At 35.9% G+C, this 26,339-nt stretch overlaps 1 protein-coding gene across 3 annotated transcripts in view; it reads right to left on the bottom strand.

The window, feature by feature from the left end:
• The window catches only part of GLB1L2 (galactosidase beta 1 like 2), a 2,046,079-nt gene that overhangs the window by 1,716,279 nt on the left and 303,461 nt on the right, over nucleotides 1-26,339 (bottom strand). The window lies entirely within an intron of this gene.

The raw sequence follows: 26,339 nt of genomic DNA, 5'->3' as shown, positions 1-26,339 counted from the left end.
ATCCTGGTCCCATGAACATGACCAGTGTCATGCTTTTTTTCCCCAAGTATAAAGAAACTGCACTGAATTAATAAATCAATGACTTAAAAGGCAATGCTATCCCCAATGTTAAAGAACAAAAATACCTAGGAAGAACACTTGACCTCCTCCTTAACATAAACAAACAGACAAAAATCACTGCGAAAGTTCACTCTCAATTAAAACTATGTTACTGTTTAACTTAGGTTCATAGGTAGGTACTAGGCTATCGGCCCAAGGACCTACGTAAGCCTAGCCAGCAAGGTACCATAGCTTATGCCACCCAAGAAAGTTATTTTCCTGTGCCACTGTCCAGCAGAGACACAGAAGTGATCCCTGGGGTGTATTTCCTATTTCCCATCCACTCATCAAGATTTTTCTTGAAGAGTGCTAATGAAGAACTTTGCTTGACATAGATGGGTAGCTTGTTCCAGAGTATAGGAAGTCTCTGGGACAGGAATCTATCCCTCCAGCGTGTCCTGTTTATTGTGGTGACAAGGTTTATGTCCCTAGAGCGTGTAGCTTGGAGGGATTAGGATTTCTTTAAGTGTAGCATGTCCAACAGCTCTGGGTTTGACATAGCTTTATATGTTAGGCAGAGATCACCTCGGAATAGGTGATATGCTACGGAGTAAAGCTGGAGTTTTTTTGAGGCGGTCAGTGTAGGGCATTTGTTTGAGGCCAGTAATCCTCTTTGTGGGGTACTTCTGTGACCTTTCCAGCTGTTGCAGATGTCTTGTGAGGTACATTCCAAAAGGGGCACTGTACTCTATATAATGGGTCTAATGAATGACGAGTAGAGGGGAACAATTACCTCTTTTTTTCCTGGATGAGAACCCTTTTATGATGAGGTGTGCCACGTAGAAGGACTTCCTGACTACTGTGGCGATGTGACTTGCATACTTTCCCTTGCTACACATAAATCTATAGCCAAAAATGTCCAGTTATCTAAATTAAATTATGTCCTACCTCAACTCAGCATGCACTCTTCCTAAAACGGTCTAAAAACAGTCTAAAACTATAGTCCACCAAATTAAAACTTGTACATTTGCTTTATTAGTAAAGTACTTTAGGCACAGGCTCTCAAATATCAGGCAGAGCTACTCTGCTACTAGGAGCACTCACATTCAACAATCTCATTATTGGGCAACCCCTCCCCCCAAAAAAGAAACTCTCTCTGAGAGACCAGAATTACACTCTTAGAAACAGCCAAGATGATATTCCTACATTCTCCAAACCTAAATTTAAACAAGGCATAGGTGAGAAAGCCTTCTCCAGAACAGGGCCAGCACTTCTGAATCCCCTACCAAGTGAAGTAAAGAACAGCCTCACTTAAGCGGCTTAAAATAGTTGACGAAAACCCTTAAGGAAGATAAATGCATGCTCATGCTTTTGTGATACAGGCTAAAACAGAGTTTTTAACTTAAATATTACGTTAACACTCCTTGCATAATGTGTTACTGTATATATTTCACAGATGTTTATAAATTTGTAACCTGGAAATGTTACTCATAGCATATCTGCTATACAGAATAAGTATATTCTGCATTAAGTTTGTGTGTATATAGTCTGAGTATAATACACCAGACAAAAAATACTAATTTGTGTTACTTTCTGAAAGAAAGAAACTGCTATGTCTATTGTAAAGAGTATGTAATGATTACTTATACAGTCACCTGTACTCTTCTTTAGGTATCTACCTGGGTCATAGCTGAGAATGGTTAAGTAGACAAGTTCACTTAGCCAGTAAACAAATTGAAAATAAAATAAACTCAATACACAAAGGTAACAGAATTTAATCCCAGACAGGATACCAGTCTGGAGGATCATCAGTTCACCTATAACATGTCTTTGGGATATAGGGGGAAATTAGAGTACCCAAAGATTTAATGTAGCAATGCCAAGAGATTTAATGCAGTAATGTTAACTGCCACACATTGTGCTGTCTTTACAATAATACTAGTTACTTTGAGGTTGCAATTTAGGTTCTGATAAGATGCTTTAGGACTTCTCTGGGCATAGACTGGTTAATTTGTTGTTCATTTCAGATGTCTGGCACAGTCATGATAACATATCTTGGTAGATTTGTCCAGCAGCACATTAACGATGACACAATGTGGAGGGTAAGGATATGTAACACATAAAACGATTTTATATCACATATTAATTTGCGTGTGTGTAGGTGTGCGTCTTCCTCCAGTCCTGCTCCTACCTCTACTGCATGAGGCAGAGGGAGCATATAGTTGAACAGCATGTTGTCTGTGTCGACTTTAATTTTCATTTAATCATGTATAGTAAATGTTACTCTCATTTAGTCATGTATCGCAACTATTACCAACTCTCATTTATTTAGTCACGTATTGCAACTAATACTAACTCTCATTTAGTCACATATTGTGATTACTACTCTCATTATTCATGTATCGTGACTATTACTAACTCTCGTCTGGTCACATATCGTGACCATTACTAACTCTCATTTAGTCACGTATCGTTATTACTAACTCTCATTTAGTCACGAATTGCATTTATTAACTACTGGGATCAATGAATGTTGGTGTTAAACATCTTCTCCCTGTACCCAAAAAGCTAAATGATCTTAGAGTTAGTATATGCAACACCTGGGTGTGGGATGCAAGAATCTTGCTCACCCCTCCCTGCAAAAATGTTTTGTTTTTCTCGTTAAAGTTGCTGCTTTGACTTGTCATTTGTCTGTGTGTGTGTGTGTGTGTGTGTGTGTGTGTGTGTGTGTGTGTGTGTCTGCACATATGGGTACGTGTATGCGTGACAGAGAGAGACTCTGTGGTGCCAGAGTGCACTATTCACAGGGACAACGGAATAGCAATTCATCCATATGCCCCCTTTTCTCATTTTTTGCATATGGGGTTGGGACATCACATCAACAATGACAATCTAGAAATCGTATACGAATTATGGTGAGAGAGATTCTCTTCTGAAACAAATGAAGAGATGTCAGCAGAACTGATGACAAACTCATGGCAATCAGATTCCAGTGTAAAGATAGGGCAGTATTCATAATCTCACCCTATACCCCACAGCAGGGTTGTGATACAGAGGGAAATAGTGCATTCAGGCAGCAGATGCAGGAACTACTAAATAAAACAAAACAAAAATAAGTTTGTGTTTTTAATGGGGGACTTTAATATATATAATCAGCACAGAGTGAACAGGATACGAGGAATGCATGGGTCCACATGAGTGGGGCAACAGACATAAAGGAGGAGAATGCATTCTAGACTTCTGTCTGACAAATGGCTTAATGCAGGCCAAAACACAGTTCGAGACAGTAGCATGATTACACACAAGAGTGTTCAGCATGCAAATCAGATAAACTCTCTCCTAGTTAAAGGCCATTAGGGATGAATTAGAAATTGCAAAGTCATCCCCAGTGAAACTCTTCACACCCAGCATAAACCAGTGGTGGCCACAATCAGCCGCTAAAAGTGATCAAAGAAAGCTACAAGGTCAACACAGCCTAGGCTAAAAACAAGGAATTTGATGAGCAACATTACAGAAGTTCAAGGAAATACTCAGGGCTCTAGCCCATCAGTAAGAAGAGAAAACAGGTGACATCAAACAGCAGCACAGTCTTGAACTGTCATGTATGAAAACTACAGAACAGATATGCAGCCAATCTAGACTTGGAGATATGGTACACAACGAAAGTTGGTGGTGGAATGCAGAAGTCCAAGAAGTAAATAAAAAGAAAAGTGCAGGAAGAAGTGAGATATGAAAGATGACCTAGGCTAAGAATGAATAAGGGATGGCTATAAAACAAGGGTAACAAAACAGTCACAATGGCAAAGAATAAGGCATTAGAGAAAATCTACCAGCTTCTGGAAAGTAACTCAGCAGATGACACAAAAACTCTCTCAGGCTGCAAGACGAGACAGAAAGATAAAGAAGATAGTCATCAGGCACCATTCATAAGGTATGCCAGCAACAATCTGCTCATCAGTCCATGGGACAAAGGCAGATTGGAGGAGTAGTTTCTGAATAAAGAAAATCCCACAGATGCTGCACTGCCCCAGACACAACCTATGATGAAAGAGGCAAAATAGTCTATCCTAAAAGTTAGAACAGCACTATGGAAAATGAAGTCATGGAAAGTAGCAGGCTCAGATGAGATCATGGCAGATAAAAACAAAATATTGGGAAAGTTGTGTGAGAAATGACTCAAGGGTACTCTTCATGGCATGGCAAGAAAGGCATATTAGAGATAACTGGAGAATAATTGTTCTATAAACACTGAACAAGGAAAAAGGGGAAATCCATAACTGTGGGCAGTACAAAGGCATCAGACTTCTGTCACAACACATGAAAGTGTTGAAGAGGGTGATTAGTAAATGAATATGCATAGTAGTCAAAGTAGTAGGAAGTAAGAGGGAAGATGAGCAGTTCAGATTTAGATCAGGATGTAGCACAACAAACCAGATGTTTGCAGAGTCAGATAGTGGAGAAGAAGCTGGGGATAAGGAAAGGCTCCAACTGGTATTCCAGGACTTGGAGGACATGCATGATAAAGTCCCTAGACAGCTGATCTGAGCAGTCCTGTGATGTTTCAGAGTGCAGGAAACATTGGTAGAATTAGAGCAGATTACGTACAAGGACCCAATGATACAAGTACAAACAGCGCTTAGACTAACAGCGGGTGTGCACTTCAGGGTCTGGCTCTAAGCCCATTGCTTTTCAACAGGTCAGAGAGAGCACAACAGCAAAGCTGCTGCAAGCAAATAATGCAGTACTACAAGCAGACTCTGAACAAGCACTTCAGAATGAATATCTGTACTGCACTCATGGTAGATTACCATAGGTAAGAAGTGCACAAAACAACGGTGTGACCAGTGCTTGTGTATGGCACAGAAACATGAGCATCAAAGGCATCAAAGCTCAGTAAGCTTGAGGTGATGAAGATGAATTGCCTCAGATGGGTGTTTGGATTCACACTGTGGAACAGAAAGAAATGAGGCCATCAGAGCAGAAATCAAAATAGTCTCGACTACACAGAAAGTCAAGGAAAATAGAGTATGGTAGTTCAGGCACATGTGAATAACAGGATGACAATATGGTGAAGATGATTTGGGAGGAAGACAACAAGAGTAAATGTGAATGTCCAGCCAAGAAAAGAATGGACTGTGTAAGAGAAAACCTGCAGTAGGAAGGAATGCCTGTCAAAGAAGGTAGGAAAGGGACACTAAATTGAGAGAGAGGTGGTGACAGTTGACTTAGCACTTTAACCCATTTAGAAAAATGGAAAAAAAAAAAAAAAGGAGTTGATGAGGATGAGGATGATGACATGCCACACTTCAATTACTAGTCAAGAATTCAACATATAATGCTGCAGTCCATTACAGATTACTCACACCCTCTGTCATTTGATTTGTGTAGACTGACAGGTAACACACTCAAGGAACTAACATCCAGAATGTGGAATTTCAGGCACATATCACTATGTTGTTTCATATCACACAGGAACTCTAAACCAGAACATCTGTCTGGTGTTTGCACAGATAATGAAATGGTTCAAGCAAAAGATTCAGAAGACACAGACCTAGCATAAAAGCTTCTATAGTGCAATCCTTCCAAAATAGTGATTATTTTTTCTAGATATTATATTCCATGAAAAACTGAAGTTTGTAGAAATAACGACTCCAGAGCTAATTCCTATCACAACTACCTAACAGAAGAAACCAGTATTTTCCCTATTATTTCCTCTTACCAGCTTCTGCCGCCTTGCTCTGAAAGGCAAATTTGACGTACTACTGGATAACAATGATAATGCAGTGTTCAAGGATACTTAAAAGGCAGCTGAAACCTAACCAGTTATACAGGTCCTGCTTATCCTACTTTATTCAAACACAAACAAAACAAACATTTGTGTCAGACTATCCCATTCAGAGTGGATAAGAAATGCAACACTTCTCACACCCGTTTTTATAGTACATGCTTTTCAGCACTTAATTGGAAATACTAACAAACAGTAGTTAAGCCAGCTAGCCAACCCTTCAGTTTTCTTTGTTATTCATTATTTGATGTTCAACAGTCAAAAAGAGGTACTGATAGTTACAACCTAACTCATGGCAGCTCAATAATCTGTTCTACCTTTACCATCAATAACTGCAGACCTAATTTCTACCTACCTTGTCTGGATATTGCTAATTCAGACAAGCAAACTTCTTTACAATTTCACAAGATTTAAACTGGTAAATTCTACACATGTATTGGCACTGATGAATTCCAGAAGGATGCTCACATTTAAAAGTTTGCTTACACCATGGTTGAAGTTCTTATTGTGTGGCCAGAATTCCAAATTGTAACCACATGTATAAACAAAACTGGCAAATGGCTATCAGAAAAACTGCATGCACACTTTAATTTCTAGATTTTCTATCTTCAGCTGTTTTAATGCAACTGAGCTGACCAAACTACAAAACAGCTTCAGTGTTATTCAAACAATATTAATTGTTCTAGTAATACTGTTTGGCATAGAATACATTTTATCATCATGATAATCTTTTCTTATTTTTAATAAACTCTGATGGACAAGTTAGAGTTTTAATTTTCTCAGTAAAATGTATGTAATGACCTACAGGAAAGATCTTGGTCTTCAATAAAAAAGGTATCACTGATGTAGCCCAAGAATTAAGTAAAGCAATTAAATTATCAATAAAATGATAATCTGTGCATTTATGAAGAGGTCTGAAGTAACATTTACAGTAAGATGGAGCTGAAAATAAAATGAAGTTCTAAGTTATTACTATAAAACAAACGTTTTGTACTTATAATCATAACAGATCTGTAAGGAGGAGGACCATTTTCGAAAACCAATGGGACTTGAGCTTCAAGTGTTAGTACGTCTTGCCCAATAAAATCTTCCCAGGTTACAATTCACAATCTCTTTCCCATGATGCACTGCACCACATATCCTTCTTTCCCCTCTAAGGACATAAAAGGAGGAGGAGGACAGAGAAAATAAAACCAAAACGTGTGATATTCAAGGACAGTACATTACCAAAGATGTAGGTACATCTTCGACAATCAGCAAGTCCCTAACAAATAATTCTCTTAGGTACACATTTTTATGTGAACATACCAGAGATGACAGAAGGTCCTGAAGAAGACCTGGACCCAAAAAATCTACTTTATCATATCTCATAAAAGTGTTTAATGAAGAGCGGGATGCTGCAGTACAAATATCATACAATGTGTCGCTCTAGTAAAAGGCTATAGAAGTAACCATTGTGTTATGAGAGTGAGCATTTGTACTAATACACCTGCCATTCTTCTTATGAAAGAAGCTCAACATAGTTGGGCATCTACAAGGAAATGCTTGTTTGAAAATATTCATGTCTCAATTTTGATTTAGCAAACGACACAAATGATCATCCTTTCTGAATAATTTAGCTCTATATGCGTAGAATCTAAACGGTCTGTCTGGGAAATCCATACAATGGAAGAGATACAATACATGGTTAGAATACTTTGGGAAGAGATCAAGCAAATTAATGGGTTAATAAAGATTAGTTTCGGAGGCAAACTTGTCATGAGGGATGGTTTAGTTTTAACTGAAACCCTTTTCCTTGTGCAAACCAAGTACGTAGGTTTTATACAAGGTCTCTGCTGAGATTCTCCTAATGAAAGTAACTAATAACTTTATCTTATCCAGGATAAGACTTAGAAAATCAGATGAGGCACCTGGCTCGAATGGCAGAAAGCCAGTTTTCTTAAGTATAAAACATCTTGAACTGGCCAAGGCTTTTGCTACGGTTCCCCAATCAGGCTTAGTAGAAAAGCTAAATAAACTGGGAATAAATCCTTATGTCACCCACTGGATTGCTAAATTGCTCACAGACTGGATGCAGAAAATTAAAATAGGGGATTTACCTCCACAAAGAGATCAGTCACCAGTGGAGTTCCCAGGGATCTGAGCTACGACCTCTCCTGTTTAGTACATACTTTTCTGAAGTAAAAGCCAACATCAAAGGTCTCTGGCTGACTAACTTTGCAGATGGCTGCAAGCTAGGGGCAGTCACAGAATCCCCAAATGACTTAGCCATTTCGCAGGACAGTTTCTCTCAAATAAGTAAATGATGCAAAAAATCATGAAATGAAACTAAATGCAAAAAAAAATGCATTATTGTATAGTCTGGGAAGTCATTTACCTTAAACTACCACCACATTAACAATATGAACCTAACAGATGACCCAGTTGTTCATAATGTGGGACCTTATATGGACAGTGACCTATCTTTTGATCAATGCTTCCATTATTGTTAGAAAGTCCTACATTACACAGCTTATAAACAAAGGGATTGTGTCTATATCTTGGGATGTCATTGATGCCCTTTACTCAGCCCTCAATGGTCCAGTCATTGGATACAATTCCTCTTTGGCATGTATTTGTCCAGACCCATGCAACAACTGGAACACCCCTAAAAGAAGCTTAAACATGTCCTTCATGAACCAACTCAAAACCTTGCCACTATACAATGTAGCCTACGGATTGCTAAGAGGTGACCTGTGTCTGGCATGGTGTATGACCCAATATTGATAGATTTACTGCACATCAGCAAGTCAAATGGCATCAGAAATATTTGGTCTACAGATCTAACACTATTCTGCACATCAACAGAATTGTTTAGAGGGAGGGGTACATATTGTAGAGGATACTGCTTCTCTGGAACAGACACCATCTAGCAACATAAAAACAATAGTTCATGGGGCCGTGGCCAAGATGGTAACAGGCTAACAGCCTAGTTTCTCAGCTCTGCTGTTCGAGTTATATTTCTGACAGGAATTACGTTTTTGGCATTGCAGACTCTTCAACTTTGAAGATCATCTTTTTAAGATTTTAGAAGATTATATCTAGAATTTACATCTTCAATTATCTTAACTCATCAACATTCAAACAGAAAGGGTTTTACTTATTCTTTAGAATAAGTTATTCCAAAACTAAATCTCACGACTTGTCATTAATGAAGGAACTACAATCAGTTCTTACCACCATACAAGACCTCTCAATAAAATTGGATAAACTGGACAATAAATTAGATAATGTCAAAGAAAAAATGCACAAAATAAATGGAACAGCTACATAAAATAATAATGCAACAGAAGACCCAGAACTCTGGCATGGAAGATACACTAAATGATATAGAAGGAAGGGTTTCAGAAGAAGAGCATAATACTAATTTTTTTATTAAAGCAAAATACCTCTATTAAAACAGATGACCTTGAAACTGGGTCTAAACGGCATCATATGCATTTATGGTTTGCCAGAAAAAAATGGAAGGTGACAATATGGTTAATTTCCTCACAACCTGGCTACCTAACACCTTGAATCTACCAGAGTCTTTATCATGTGGTAATGAAAGAGCACATGGGTCTCTTGTGGTCCCTTCTTCACAAAAAAAGAAATAAATAAATACAAAGCTGAGATCCATAATTGTGAGATTTTTTTCCTGCCAGGATAAGGAACTGACATTAAAAACTGCTTGGTCAAATTCTCCGATTAAACTAAATGAGAGTACAATAAGGTTCGACAATGACTACTCTTCATCTGTGATTTCAAAGTGAAAAGACTTCCTTCTTTTGATAAAAGAATTGAAAAACAGATTAAAGTGCACTTATTCCCAGCTAGACAAAGTTTTTTTTACAGAAGGTACTAATACATTTGAAACAGTGGAATCAGCTATGTCCTTTTTTAAATACAAACAACATTTTGGAACAGAAGAAATGGAATAGAACAATAGCGCTGCGAAGAGACAAGCAGAAAAAAAAATTGGTGGAAAACTGAGAAGAAGAAGATGCACCTTTTTTTCTCTCTTCGCTTTGTTTTTATATTCATATATTCTTGGTTCTGCTTTCCATTTTACAACAAAAAAGCTATAACTGATTCAGGCAGGAAAATGGAGAAAAAGGAAAAATATATGTACATATATACAACAGTAAGCTAAAATTAATTTAGCTTTCTATATCATTCTTTATAACATCATAAACTGTCAAACGTAATCAATACTTATTTAGATGACATTTGAAAATATTCGATTAGCTATAAGTAAGCTTTGAATAACTGTATGCTTTCTTCTTAACCATAATTTTACACTTATAGAGTTACTTTGTTTTAATGAACAATCATTAATTACATTCACACACATGGACATATACGCACCATGCATGCATGCACACACACGTTTGATTCTAATTTGAACTGCAGATAGCTAACATGATGTTATTTGTTTGGCTGATTTTATGGTTGTGTGTGTCGTGAGCTTGAGTTATGTTTGGCTAGATGGGTTCTTCTTTGGTATTATATCTGTGGTACATCAATTTCTTTGGACTGTACATGTTTCTGGAAGTTGCATGCTGGATGTGTTCATTAATTACATTCACACACACATGGACCTATACGCACGCATGCATGCACACACGTTTGATTCTAATTTGAACTGCAGATAGCTAACGTGATGTTATTTGTTTTAGTATGTTTTTTTTTGGCTGATTTTATGGTTGTGTGTGTCGTGAGCGAGCGTTATGTTTGGCTAGATGGGTTCTTCTTTGGTATTATATCTGTGGTACATCAATTTCTTTGGACTGTACATGTTTCTGGAAGTTGCATGCTGGATGTGTTCATTACTTTGCTGGAGCTGCATATGATGTAGGTTTTTGTTATATATATTCTTTTATCTCTTTCAACTGAAGTTGCAGATTTTTGAAAACTGTAGCCTAAACAGTGTCTCGTGTGTGGAGAGAAGCATTTTGATGTCACTATATGTGGGCTGGCTTTTCTTGTCTTAGATTTTATGAACAAGTTTTTTTTTTTTTTCTTTTAACAATAAAAGCAAAGCTTGAGCTATACCTGGAGCCATTTTGGGCTATGTTATTGCTTGGGTTGTCTCGGTGTCTTCCCACTGAGGTGCTGAGCTAAAGGATTCTTTTTTAAAATGTCCTTCTTATATTCTTTTGCCTTTAGATTATGTTGTAGTTGTGCAGATGGTCACGAAGGAAACTGGATGACAAAGTAATAACATTATGTTCATGGGTCAAAGGTTATACTAGCCGAGTTTCTGGTATAACATTACTTAAGGTGAGCTCTGCCTTTACTTACAATACTTAAAACAGTAATATGTAAGATTATAAGCACATATCTTAATTTATTTTCATAATTCTGTTTTATACTAATACAAGTGTGCTCCAGACTAACTTCAGATGTTAGTTTTAATCTATCCGGTAATGGTAACTATAGTTCTGTTTCCTTAGTAATCATATAGCCAAAGATAAATTAACAATAATCAGCTTTAATAATCAAGCTATCAAAGATCTATACATTCTAAATAGGATACATAACCTTTTTGTGTTCATATTAAAATTGTATCACTACCAAGTATAGTAATGAAGGAGTGAATTTTATATACTTGGAATATGAGAATGGTGACAACAGTTGATTTAAGAGCTCCTAAGTGTCTAGCAAACTGTGTCTCATGTCACTGTTAATTTCATTTACAGAATATTATACAATTAAACAGTTCATAAATAGATATAAAACTGCATTTATGTTGAATTCATTTTATTTCTTTTATTTTACATTTGTTCACTGGGTTAGTCTGGCTGGGCAGAAGCCCTCTTTCAGCAGTGACCTGGGGAGAAAAGCTCCAGAGTACAAAAATAGTTAAGTGTACAGATTACAAATCATATTCTAACAATAGAGAAAACTATTTACAATATTTGCATTACAGTCAATATTAAACAGTAGTTTAGCAGTAAGGCTTTACAGAGCACAGTAAAGTAGTAAACTGTGGAGATGAGTGGAGGTAATACAGAGTGGGTTCAAGAATCAAGAATAGGAGAGCGGGAGGGAGGTTGGAAAAAAGAGGCAGTGGAAAAAGGGGGTTAGAGGAAGGGGCTAGACATAAATAGGGATGTTATATAGGAAGAATTAGATTAAAGATGAGACTGGAGGTTGAGGATAGAAAACATGTGGAACTAGAGGAGGGAGGGGTATGTAATGTAGAATAGCATGGAGGTTAGAGGAGGGAGAAATAGGGATAGTGTGAATATTGTTTACTGTGGCTGACTGCAGTGGCAGTACCAGTGATTTTTGAGGTGTTCCTTTAAAGCTGCTTTGAATAATTTTGGGTTGGTAAGGGACCTTATCTCTTGAAGCAGTTTATTCCAGGACATGGATGGGTGGTAGCTATAAATTTTACATCCAATTTTAGTTTTAGGTTTGTAGATTTGGAGTAACTTTTGGTTAGAGCTTCTTAGTTGTCTGGAGGGAGAGTAGTAGGAGATACTAATTAGTTATTCTAATGACTAGTTAGTCATTCTAATTAGTCATTTGTAAAGTTAGATATAAGATTTAGTTATTTGTAGATTGATATCATAGATTCAAAAATAACAGATGAAGAGTTACACATAAAAACTTAAAAATAATAACTTATATTTTTTTCTCATATATACTTTTACGATACAAAAGTGAAAGGCATAAGATATTACATATGGATGAACTGAAGTCAATCCAATATGTTGCATACTGTAAGATAATTATGAAAGGTCATATTACAATTTTATTCATAACTGACTGCTTTTCACACAACTATTGAAACTTGCCCATTCATATTAATAATGCAGTTATATCTATGTCACTACTTAGCCTTAAGGTACATCACTGGTTACACTTTTGTAGGTAATAAATTAACTGATGACACAGTAATAGTTCTAGGTTGTCTAGTTAATATGAATTGTGGGTTCTCATATTGTTCTTGTAAGTATTAAATGTAATTAGAGTATATATTCTTGAAACATAAATATAAAATAAGTATATATAATTCATTAGTTAATATTTGTTTAATAAGCAACTTTTTGTAAAAGATTGATTTTCAAATAACTCCAAAAAAAGAACAAACTGGTAAAATAACAAAAAAGCAAGAAGGCTGAATGATTAAGGCAGCTCACTGCAAGTTTTATTTCAGACAATGGAACTGTTGTGAAGTATTCCGGGCCTTAAATTTAATGACAATAAAACTAAGGTATTACTTACAAGTTGTAAAAACATAATATAAATAAGAAATTTTCCAAATGTATAGTTCTAGACAAAATAAATGAGTATCTAGGGACTTTAGCAAATTATATTAATACAACAATATTTACTTATATTAACATTTTAAACAAAATAAAACATGATATAGATAGATGGAAATTTTTTTACAATGGCTTCTTAATTCAAATGATTTTTCCAAAACTACTATACTTTATAAAAGCTATTTCTCTTCATCTTTCTAAAGAAATGTATATATCAGTTTAATAAACTAATGCTGAATAAACCTAGAATAGCAATAAATCATCATTTAAAAGATTGGGCAATAGGCAGAATTAGCATCCCAGATATAAAAATGTATTCTTTATCATCCATTAAGACAATAATGTTATGGTTAAATTATAATTGTTCTGCTAGGTGGAAACAAATACAATTAATTTGGTTAAAATCAAATCATTCATTACCAGTTCAATATAATAGATATTTTCCAATAATTTTCTCTGGTTGGTAAAATATATTTTGCAAAATAAAAATCGACCTATATGTTCTATCTAAATATACAATTAATACATTAAATATATTTAAAAATTATTTGAAGAAAAATCCAGGATTTAAAGTGTGGTAATTTCTGCTGTATTCTATAGCCTGTACACAGAATAACATTAATACATTTAATGTCTCAAAAATTATTACACTCATGGAAACAAATTAATATATTGGCATCAGTTAATGAATTCTGGAAAGGCTCTCTTATGGACTACGTTATGAGCAAATATGATATAAATTGTGAAATGTGGTTAGAAATACAAACTTTAAGGCAATTATTAATAAACTAGAGTTAATGCATATAACTATCAAAGATACTTACTGTCCCCAAATTTATAACCATAGGAAACTGTAATAGAAAAAGGGTACCTATCTAAAACACACAAGATAGTTAAAATACAAAGGGTATCTATCTAAAATACACAAGATAGTTAAAATACACAATTATATTATAAAGAAAATTTGGGGGATCAATATAGATTATTAATCAACTTCCTACTGAAAATGATAAAAAGTTAATGTTAATTTCTTCAAAAGTAAACAACTTTTAGTTGCAATGGAAGCTGTTTTCTTGGAAATGTATGCATAGAACCTTTTTCACTCCTCAAAATATAATTAATGTCCAAGCATGATTTTGGGTGTTGGAGATGTAAATTAAAAGCAGATGGGCAACATATGTTTTATGATTGTACATTGCTTATTTAATTTTGGGGAAACTGAATTTTTTTCTTGCAAACTGTTTTAGTGACAAATTTCAGTTAACTAAATCTTTGATTTTTTTTAATGTTCCAATAACTAAAAGTGTTGCCAGATCAAAATATTCATATTTATGGAGTTCAGTAGCTATTGCTTGTAAACTAATTACTATGCATTGGAAAAGTGGGACGTCTCCTTTGTTTAAAGAATTCAATATTGCAATTGTTTCTCAAATACAAATCACTTCAGTATGATGAGAACTCCTGGTTAAAAGTTTGAGATACTTGGGGGAAACTGAATGTAATACAACATGAAATAGAATTATAAATTGACACCTAAGCAAATAATGCGATTTTATTTTTAATTTACTGTTATGACATTTTTCATTAGTGTAAAAAATGTTTCTTTTTTCTATTAATTGTTATATTCTTTAAATCTTAATAAAAAAATTTGACAAAAAAAAAATAATAATAATAATAGTTTATCCCTGCCCATATTCAACTGCAACCTGGATCTATGGATGGGAGACAGAGAATTTCCCCAGGACTGCTCCTGTACCACTAATGGACAAAAGCTCAGTTCTTCTCATTAGTGGTAAAATATACTCATCAACCATGGGATTTGGTGAGGCCAACCCCTAACCAAATGGGACAGGTTAATTTGAGCACAATAAGGGGAAACTGTCTAGGCTTAAAATGGCCCACAAGGGCAACTAGTCAAAAAGGTACCTATGAATTAAATATCTCAAGAAGCAACTGGATGCCTAATAGGATGCCAGAGCTGGACAGTTTCTCAAAGGAAGGTCTTGTAATCTTTCAGAGGTGCAAAAGAGACAGAATCTTGTCAAAATAGTAACTGGAAATATCTATTAAGTGTACTTTGACAGCAGAATAATGACTCAGAGTTGAAAAGGACTAAAGCAACTGAGAAACAAAATAAGAGCAGAAAAGGGGTCATAATGGAATGGTAGCCCATTTCTCATAGATTGTTTTTGTGCAGAAGGTTGCTGTTCTGAGATGAGAGAGAGAATGAGAGATCACTCTGTCTGTGAAATCGAGACCCTTTGCTATCACCAAATACTGAAACTAAAGCAGCCATATAGGTTTCACATAATGGAGGTCTGATTGAGACTTTGCTGACAAGTGAGAAAGTCACATCTTAGAAGCCTCACAACTTTGTGGAGGAACCAAGTCAAAACAGGCCATAAATGAACAATAAGGATTTCTACTGCCATATACATAACAGCTTTCTTGCAAATTAGTTTCTTCAGTAATATTTCTCACCTTTAGTTAGTTGCTTTTGGTTAATTATTAATTTTGAGTCTGCAATGCTGGAAACGTTCCTATACTGGGATTTGTGTTTCTTCTAGATAGTGTTGCAGCGGCAAACAGGTCACAAACCAGGACAGCCCAGAGAACAAAGGCCTTCTTGATAACTATCTCAGTAAGACACCAATTACTGGACATAAATAGCCATCAGCTCAATTTGTTGACTGCAAACCAACTGAAACCAAACTAAAATCAATACAAAAAAGCAGCTCCAAAGATATTTGAAGAGAAATACAGGCAAAGGCACTCTGATATGGAACATTTCATAAAAGAAAAAAAACTAAACAGAAATGTAGAAAAGATTTGTAAGGTAGAAGTTAAACAGAAACTGAAGTTATGGATTACCTACAAAGTGAAGGATTAATGATGAGAATCCAAAAGAGGCAACATTACATCATGAACTAAATCATGGGTTCCTGATTAAGGAGAAGCAGGAGACATCTGATGATGAACTGACACATGGTGATACTTTGGAACCTTCTGTAGGAGAAGTACAAAAGTCCAGTTAAAGTTGCACAGCAAGGGAAGGAACAGGAAACAGTGTAAACCTTGACATGTAATGTTGCAAAGTGATGGGCCAATGGGTTCCCATATGAAGGAGCAACAAATGAAGCAGGGTGCATCTGGACAGGATATGTCACAGGAAGTTTTTCTGGAATTTTCTGTAGAAAACTCACAGGAAACAGAGCAGAGATGATGGTTCTCAATCCAGAAACAAATATATTTAAGGAGACATGCTTGATTTAATAGAGTTGGATAGACAAATCAAGACAGATGAAATAAAAAGATTACAGAAGCTAAATGAGATCAAAAAAGTTAGAATATTGGTAAAAAAAAAAAAAAAGAGACACAGTAATCAGATCTATTAAGAGAAATTCATATGATTAAGCAGAGTATACTAATTTACAGCTAAAATAATAATGGGTGAAGTATTAACACAAAAACGTAACATAGCAAAGGAAAGGAAGAGAAGTAAAATGTCACAATGGAAGCACTGAACAATAAAACTATAAAGAAATTAAGACAAATAATATTACTGTTAGAATTATATAGAAAACAGAACAGATCAAAAATACTTAGACTAACATGATAAAGTGATGCACAGTATCAACACATACACCAGGATTTATCATACACTATCACCAATAATAAATTAAAAATAAAAGCATAGGCAGAAAAGCCTAGAAGGTATGCAGATGAATATAAACAAACAAGACAAAAATAAGCAATTCATTGATGAAAGGTTTTACAGAGAACTGGGAAACAAAGTAAAAGGAACAGAAACACCACCAAAGAAGAAACAGACAGATTCTGGAGAAGTATTTATGAAGACGCTATTGAACATAAAGATGTTGAATGGATAAAAGAATCAAAAGAAACAGTACGATCATCTAATTTAGAGGACATTAAATGGGATGAAGTAACAGCCAGCGAAAATGAGACACAGTTAATAAGAAAATCTCCTAACTGGAAAACCCCAGCCTTAAACACAGTAGCTAATTTCTGGTTAACATCTTTACAAGATTTAGCCCTCAGTAAGAATTATTTGTATAGACATCCTGAACAGTCACCAACCTGGTTGACAGGAAAAATAACATTCCTCCTTACAAGTGAATCTGCAAGCCATCCTAAGAACTACAGACAAAAAAATTGCCTTCCGACAATATGCTTATATACTGGAATTGAAGCAGAAAGTTTGCCATTTAAAAAAAAAATCAGTTATGGCAATAAGACAAAAGGGTAAAAAAATTATATTGAACAAAGAGTCACTTGCTGCTAAATAAAGCCATAATAAAGAACTATAAAAAAGGGAGGTACGGCATGTTTAGATTAAAAAAAATCATTTCACAGTATCTCACATTCACAGATAAAGGAATGTTTACAGATGTACAAGACATACCCTACACTGATCATTTACATTACAGTGACCGTGAAACTGTGGCAAACCACTTTGCAGATGAGCCATAACAAACTGCAAATTATTATACCAGAGACAAAAATTCAAAGGGGGATATTCCAGTGATTCTTTGCCACCACTGCAGTTTTATCTTGTCCTAAACCTATTAAGCTGTTAACAGTGTGGGCTATGGTTGCAATATGGCTCCCTGAAAACATTGTTTAAAGACTTCTCGTCTACTTTTTTAGTATGACTTGGAATTGTATATAGTTTATCAGATGAGGAGTTGAAAGCACACCTACAAATGGTTAAAACTTTCTCAGAGGATATAAAAATGAGATTTGGTTTTTGATAAATGTGGAAAAGCAACATGTACAACAGGACAGCTGCAGCAATAAAACAATATCAAGCTGGGACAGAAATGTAATATAAAAAGAACTTGAACAGGAAGGACTGTATAAATATCTGGGAAGAGATGAAGTATTGACAATAAAACATGAACTGAAATTGCCTAGACATCTAAGAATAAAGTCCAGGCTATAAATCAAGTTGCTCTTCCTGTTGTAACTTTTTTTGGGGGCGATTGGCTGGCCCCAAAAAGTACTGGATTGAATATACAAGAAAAGACAAGAAAACAAATAAAATGCTTCACACTTACCAAATTATATATAAAATCAGTGTGTATGAAGATCATATATTCTTTGCCCTAGAGGAGGTATTAGCTTCCTTTAAATTTATTTATTTGACATTTGTTTACTGGGAAAGTCCAACTGGGCAAAAGCCCATTTTCAACAGAGACCCGAGGAGAAAAGATCCAGAAAACACACTGCATATCTACAGGTTATACATTACAGTTCGGATACAGTACAGCAAGGGTAGAGAACATGACTGATTACATGCATATATTTGCAATCGTGAGACTGCCATACATATCTGCTGAACTCATCAGATGCAAACAAACTGAAAGTTTTAAAATATGAGAAATCATCTAAATTGACATCTTTGCAGAAGCATTTTGGTGTCAACTGGGAATGGAAACCAAACCAAAAGTAGTTAAAGTATAAGACAGCAACATAATGTGCCACAAAACAAAAACAAAAAACTATAAAGGAGAAGGATCAGATGAGGAAGACAGAAAAGTAAAAAAGTTTTTATATATATATATACACACATACATACATACATACACACACACACACACACACACACACACACACACACACACACAAAGAAAGAGAGCGAGCTATACACATACATACACACACACATAGCTGCAAGTACAAAGATATCTTGGAACAACCTCGTGTTCACCAAGATTTGATGCAGGAATGGTTAAGGAGAGGTGATGAAACCGAAAGATGAAAGACTAATAATAGTGGCTCAGGACAGTAGACCACGTACAAGCTGGTTTACAAAATCCAAAGAAAGTGTGGGAGACTCCAGCTTTACTCCGTAGCATATCACCTACTCCAAGGTGATCACTGCCTAACATATAAAGCTATGTCAAACCCAGAGCTGTTGGACATGCTACACCTATCCCAATCCCTCAGAGCTACACACTCTAGGGACCTAAATCTTGTCACCACATTAAACAGGACATGCTGGAGGGATAGATTCCTGTCCCAGAGACTTCCCATACTCTGGAACAGGCTACCCATCTATGTCAAGCAAAGTTCTTCATTAGCACTCTTCAAGAAAAATCTTGATGAGTGGATGGGAAATAGGAACTACACCTTAGGGATCACTTCTGTATCTCTGCTCGACAATGGCACAGAAAAATAACTTTCTTGGGTGGCGTAAGCCAGGGAAGCTTGTTGGCTAGGCTTACGTAGGCCCTTGGGCCAATAGCCTAGTACCTACATATGAGACACAGAAAAAGCCTGCTCTGTAAAAAAAAAAAAAAAAAAAGAACTGGAAGCAGTCACACATCTCGTTGCTTGGTGTGATACACTTATGACAGGAGTCCTTTATACTGAAAGGCACAATAATGTGAAAAGACTGTTGCACTGGGGATTGTACAAACACTACAATATAGAAGCAGAAGCACAAAACGTTATTAGACAGAATGATGAAGTTTATACCGCATGGACTCATCCATTACCAACAGTTAAAAAAAAAAAAAAAAACAGATGCAAGAAAACCAGATATGTCCATGAAAAAAGGACAAAATTTGCACTGATCACTAGGCGTACCAGTTTCAATAATTCACTAATTAAGAAGAGAGAGAGACACCAGTCATAAAATACCAGGATTTGCAGGCAGAAATAGCAGCAATGTAGAAGGATACTCGGTTCCAACAGTAGGAGGAGCAGGGGTATAACACAAAATAATTTACAGACATAGTTATGTATGTACGTTACCAATACATGTAACAGCATATGAATTTTAGAAGAGGGTAATTCTAGGCACACTGAGGGTGCCGAGAAGAGCACTCTTGTATAACATCAAAGACTGAAACACTCATTTCATGAAGTCTAATTGTACCCAGAGTTAGGAATGGGGTCCATTCCCATCATGGTATTAGAAACACAAAATACTTTGATAGATGTCCCGCCTTTTCAAGTTTCTCCAAGTATAGAATCCAAGAAAGGGTATAAAAATTGAATGGTATAACCAATGGATAAATCTTTGCTCGCCCCCTTGTCCTTAGAGATATTTCCCCATACTGATTGGCTCCTTGCCTGATCATCTCCTACAGGATCCAAGACTGCTACCAACTGCTCTGGGACGGACTCTATCCTCCTGGGGATGACTAGAAATATTGGTCTTTGAGCCTAAGACATCACTAAGATCTGGACTACGGAGTGACAACTATATTAAAACTCTGACCACCTAACACTATTTGTTGACATGCTTCAGAGTCACACCCTGAGGTCATCACATAAGCACAACACATGACTACTCTTGATGACCTCAGTGTCGGTGCTCACAAACATGCACTTAGTATGACATAATCTGCATGTCATGAAGGCCTTTGACATAGGAAACAGGAGTTCTGAACTTATGGACTTAGACTTGAAGTGCCAGAGACAGATGGACAGGATGCACATAGGGGAACCGACGAAGAAATGAAGACATAAGAGCAGAAGACAAAGTAGCTCTATTACAGAAAAGGTCAAAGAGAACCTATATCAGTGGTTCAGGTACATGTGGGGAAAAAGCAAAAGACAATATGGTGAAGATTTGGGACATCCAGAAAGAAGGCAAGAGGAAACAAAGGTTTTCAGCAAAGAAGTGGATGGGCTGTGTGAGAGAAGACTTGCAAGAGTCAGACAGGAGTGACGAAGCAGGTAGGAAAGTGGCAGAGAGAGAGACGGCGAAAGTTGGCACAACATTCTGACCCCATTCAGAAAATGGGAAGAAGGACGTTAATGATGATGATGGGTAGTTGTATAAGTCAGCCAGACTTGCGTTCAAGTTATCATTATCAGTTAGACCTACATTCGGGGAGTCATTATATTGCTATTTTTACAATGTATCTTGACAAGGAAGGAACATCAGACTAAATTTTGGAGTTAATCCAGCAGCAGAGATGTTGCAAAATGTAATACAGTAAACCCGGCAGAGTGAGTAAGGTGACAAATAAAGAAATGATACCATAAAGCACAGCAAGACCCAAGAAGATTATGGCATTAGCCTGTCAACAGTATTTGACTTTAAAAAAAAAAAAAGGAGAGAATAGGCAGAAATTAATAAAATAAGCATGAATGTAAAAAGTTATGGATTCAGTTTTTTGCCTTTATGTTCTCCAAAGATGACATTTTATCAGAGGCCAAAAAGAAAACGCTATCCTCAAAGCTCTATCACCAAAAGTAACTTACAGGCATCAGAACTCTTCTGGGTATGGTAATTACTCTAACAGAGCTCTGACAGAATTTGCGCTAAAATCAAAACCACCAAAACGCCAAGCACAGATTAAAACCAATGCCTTAAAATACCATCTACAATATATTTTGACCCAGCATCACAGAAAGAGCTTACTGTAAATGTAAGCCTGTTCGGGGCTCCATACCATTCCTGTACAAATTCAGGAGTACAAGAGAACAACTGCCTATGTCAGCTGTTCCCAGGTAGATGTTAAATATACAATCAAAAGGAGAATAGCTTTAGCAATAGTTTGGAGCTGCAGAAACTTCCATTTATATTTCTAACAACAATCATCACTTCTAACAAATCAATGACCACCTGAAATTATTTCTGATTACAATCACAGAATTATAGCACTGAATATCAAAAAGGGAAGCGTAATGTAGCATCCTAAGACATCATAGGCTCTCTATAAACTTCCAAAAGTTGGTGAAGACTGATTCAATTTCTCTTCTCATCACAGAGTACCTAAAATTCTAATTTGACAGAAGATCAAGAAAAAGGCTCTGAATCATGTTTCAAGCAGTCAAGAGGCTTTGTTAGAAAAGCGCCTGGCATAACAAAAAGAAAACAGTATCTTACACATTTTCTAAACATATACTATTTTACAAGAATGATTTGATGCTGCTTTACTGACCTTTGAAATGGTTTGTGTTTTAAGCCAACATCAAGCCATAGCAAAGTATTAGAAGTTATACAGTTAGAATGCCAACTTACAGAAAAACAGCAACACTACTGACAGAAACAGCGTTACACAACTGTTTTTTCATGTGTAAACCAGTTCTCCATTCAGAAATACTGATCCATTAAATACCTCTGACACCCTGGTCTGAGTTACATGGGTAACTGATTAAATTTCTCTGCTGATGACTATGCATGATACCAAGCTATGGAACTGCCACCACAACTTCAGCAAATGAAAATTAAATGATTTCACTGCTTGGCAATCCTCAGGTTGTGACAGTAGGCAAAAGAACCCCTTTACCAAACAACAGCCTAGTGATTTTACAAACTGGATAGGAAAAAAGAAAAATAAATCACACCACCATGGCTCCAACACAAATAAATCATAGACAGATTTATGGAGACCCTGGGAGAGAGGGTCCAGTTGTTGTCCCATATATATATATATATATATATATATATATATATATATATATATATATATATATATACACACACATACATATATATATATATATATATATATATATATATATATATATATATATATACACACATACACGACAGAACAATATTGCCATACTCTTCAAAGGGTCATTTGCTTCCTACTCCACACACTTCCAGTGGACATTTCCATGCTAAACTATTAGTGAATTCAGCCTAGTGGGCTAAGATGTCAACATTTGTTGACACCTCACCAACTATTTCTACACTACTCATCTAGGACCTCCATGCCCTGTCATAAATAAAATGGTATGCCAACCGTCAGAGCACACGTACCGCACTGAAAAATGGAAAGAATAACAAAATGTTCTTTGTAAAAGCCTTTACCGAAGTGACAAGCATAAAATGTACAAGGGCTGCTTCCATAAAACAAGATCAAGAACTTACATGCAATGGCTTAGACTGCAATAAAGTTCCCAATACTGTATTTACTTTTAACGTCTTAGGTTATGAAGACCTTACTGCTAAATAACCACTTAAGACTACATATGCTGTGTAGAGAAAAATGTCTGATAAATTGTAGATTTTTCCAAGCAATATTTAAAAAATGACATGTATTGCTCTAATGCACATTTCCATATTTCAGCTATTCACATGAATATTTTCTGTACACATTTCTGTATAAACTCTGTATCAGATGCAACCTACTGTACACGTGAATATTATCTGCTCATTTAATCTAATCTTTCTTACACATGTGAAATCTCATTACAGACTGTGCTGGACTTACAAAGATTAATAAAGCTTCCCCGTTATACATTCATCAAATTAAATTTGCTAATGGTGCACACTTCTAGTCACCGCATTCTACTTACAATTTGTTTTTTGTTAAACTGTACCACTAGATTTTGACATATGTAACCTTAAAAAGGTGGTGCCTAATGCACTCTCTCTGTTTCTTTTATGTCTTTTTCTATCGCCTTTATCATTCACTATATGAGCCCACCTTAATGGACGAGATCATGGCTGAAAACACTCCTTGGATCAATTACCTATGTGGTTAACAAATGATAAAAACTGCAGTATGCAACTTAGAAATGCTTCTGTTTTGCTCCTCATTTAGTTAGTATGCAGGACTACCACCAAGGGAAGGTAATTCAGTTCATGTTGCCAACACACAATTGTAAGTGGACTACACTCTTTATGGACATATTACTTAAGAACAGTATACTTACTCTAGTCTTATAATTGGAATTTAAAAAGGAAAGGATGTAATATAGACCATTAAGCTTCATTACTGTAGCTAGTGCTTCTGACAACCAACTATATAAAAAGTTTAATAACAAAAAGAAATAATTGACGGATTGGCTTTTCAGTTAAAAGTGAATTGGCTCTCTCCTCCCTCTTTGTCTGTAACACTACAATGACAAAATGCAAGGTCATAAATACCAATGAAAAGTCACTCCACATGTTCTGTGATAGCTGCCACTTCCTAGCTATTGTGCAATGAAAGGTCAGAAGCCGGTTCTATGGGTGTTATTATACCCGAACTCTGAAAAATATGGTTCAAATTTTATGAGTCTTCACTTTGCACGGGAGTTCCTGTTAAACCCCCTTCATCCTGGCTACACACATACACCATTGGTGTACTTCTTGCTTCAGAAAATGCAATTCTAGTATCCAGAGTGGAGCCATATTGATAGAGCAACAACATTTTAACAGAATGTCTATCTAACTTAAGTAACTTTTTGCAGGAGGCAAACACCCCAGCACCCCCCATCCCCGATCTTAAAAACATCTACTTAAATGTTACGAGTAGAAAAACAAAGAACTCCACTGGTAGCAAAACTCATTTCTGGCTGTTTTTCATAGATGAATACTAGGCTAGCTGCCCTGAAGAGCCATTTTTAAGCCTAGTCAATAAATCTGAGTTAGAATCGAGCCTTGTATCTTGCATCTATGAAGTGATAACCTCGACCATTATGTCAAACTCAGACCCCCTTCAGTCTGCAGACTTTTAGATGTCTAGCCAGTTATAATACACTATCAAAACGTGAGAGTCAAACCCTGCACCTTCTGTCTCTAAAATAAACATCTTGACCACTACGCCATTTCCCTGGCACTTGATTAAATTGTTATTGATTCGCTGACACTTTCTTTCCTAGATCATTTGGTAACAAAAGAACTGCTGTCCCTCTTCTAGAATACTTGTGCAATTCTTTACTGCTCAGTTTTGGAGTCTTTACATTGACATAGTTTACAAGAAGTCTGTTTTGTGAGTAAACTTCTTTGCAGCACACAAAGTATACAGCTAAAAAGAGTTAACAAGATGCAGCCCTACAGTAGGCTATACTGCCAAGTGAGATCAACTGATTTGTGTACTGCAGGGAAGTTTACCTCTCTTACTAAAAATACAAAAATTCTTCTTAAATATCACTTCATTTTTACTTATTTAAATGAATGTGTTTGCCATAATAGCACTCGAATTCAATGGACCAACTTAATTCTCTACCCAGAAGTACAAAAAAAAAAAAGTATCAAAACAAGCCAACACAAGATATTGCAAAAACTAAATATTTACAGTTGAATAAGTTCTAACATGAACTGCAATACAGTTCAGTAACACACTTAAAGGGTTTCATAACTATACTACATTTACAGTTTACAAAATTGTCTGCTGAACTATTCTTTACCAAGAGGTTATAACTACTGAAAACTGCAAACTCTTAGTAATAAAAGAGTGGTATCACTGCTAAGAAACTAATTATCACAGACAACCATCATTTACCGATTTTCAAATAATAAATAAATAAATATGCAGACCACATTCACATGGGGTTTAAAATACTGTATACAGGTATTGCATCTGGGGAGATCATTTCTGCTTTAACTTCTTTAGAATTAATGTATCAGTATCAAGTTTCAGTATAAAGTACATCACATCCTTTATGATGCTGGACACAACAAATGGTGTTCCTACCAATTTTGTCTGTTATTAAGAAATATTTCTTCCAACATACCTCTCAACTGCCACTGATTTTGAAAGACATTTCTGATTTTCCCTCATAGCTTTGTTCTGCCCTTCAAAAATGTTTGATTTCCAAGGCTGCATACTACCTACTGTACAGAAAATGCATTTTGGTACAAAAATATGCTACTATACTAAACTTTTTGAGGGACTCACAGGAATATTTAAAAATTGTTCTCACTGTGATTTTTGGCTTTTTCCAGCTTTCCTGAACAAACTTGAGAGTTATGCTGACCAATGTAATGTGAAATAAGGCTGCTGACCATTTAACTACCCTTTTCAAAACTGTTAAACAGAAATTAAATTTATAGTGTATTTGCAACAGACATGAACCTCTGCCAAACTCAACAACATTGTTAGATGCACAAAGGTCAACCACAGACAGGTAAGTGCAAGACTTTGTAATGAGTTTTCTTCATCTTCTTTACCAACACTCCCCTTCAACATCTATGATCTTAAATGAAACTTCCTGCTACACCATAACACCCAGTTTTAAAAACAAGCAGCGTGTAATGTGTTACATTACATGGAATACAACATGCAGTAACATGCCAAATTTGATATGTGATATTAAACTTCCAAACTAAACACTATTTATTAATATGTATTATTAATAAATACAACCAGTCAGTTACTGTCACATCTGAAAACTTCCCCAGTAAAAACAGCACCCGGACTCCACATTTCACGTAATAAGTGCATAGAGATAATGTTACAGAACAGTACAGCTCACGTTGTCTCAACACTTTAAAACGTAAAGTGGACCTTATGTTT

Source organism: Protopterus annectens, chromosome 8.part0 (assembly GCF_019279795.1).
Source record: "Protopterus annectens isolate FY-2018-M chromosome 8.part0, PAN1.0, whole genome shotgun sequence".
Taxonomy (NCBI): Eukaryota; Metazoa; Chordata; order Ceratodontiformes; family Protopteridae; genus Protopterus; species Protopterus annectens.
Note: the sequence above shows the minus strand (reverse complement) of the source record. Positions and strands in the feature narration are given on the sequence as shown.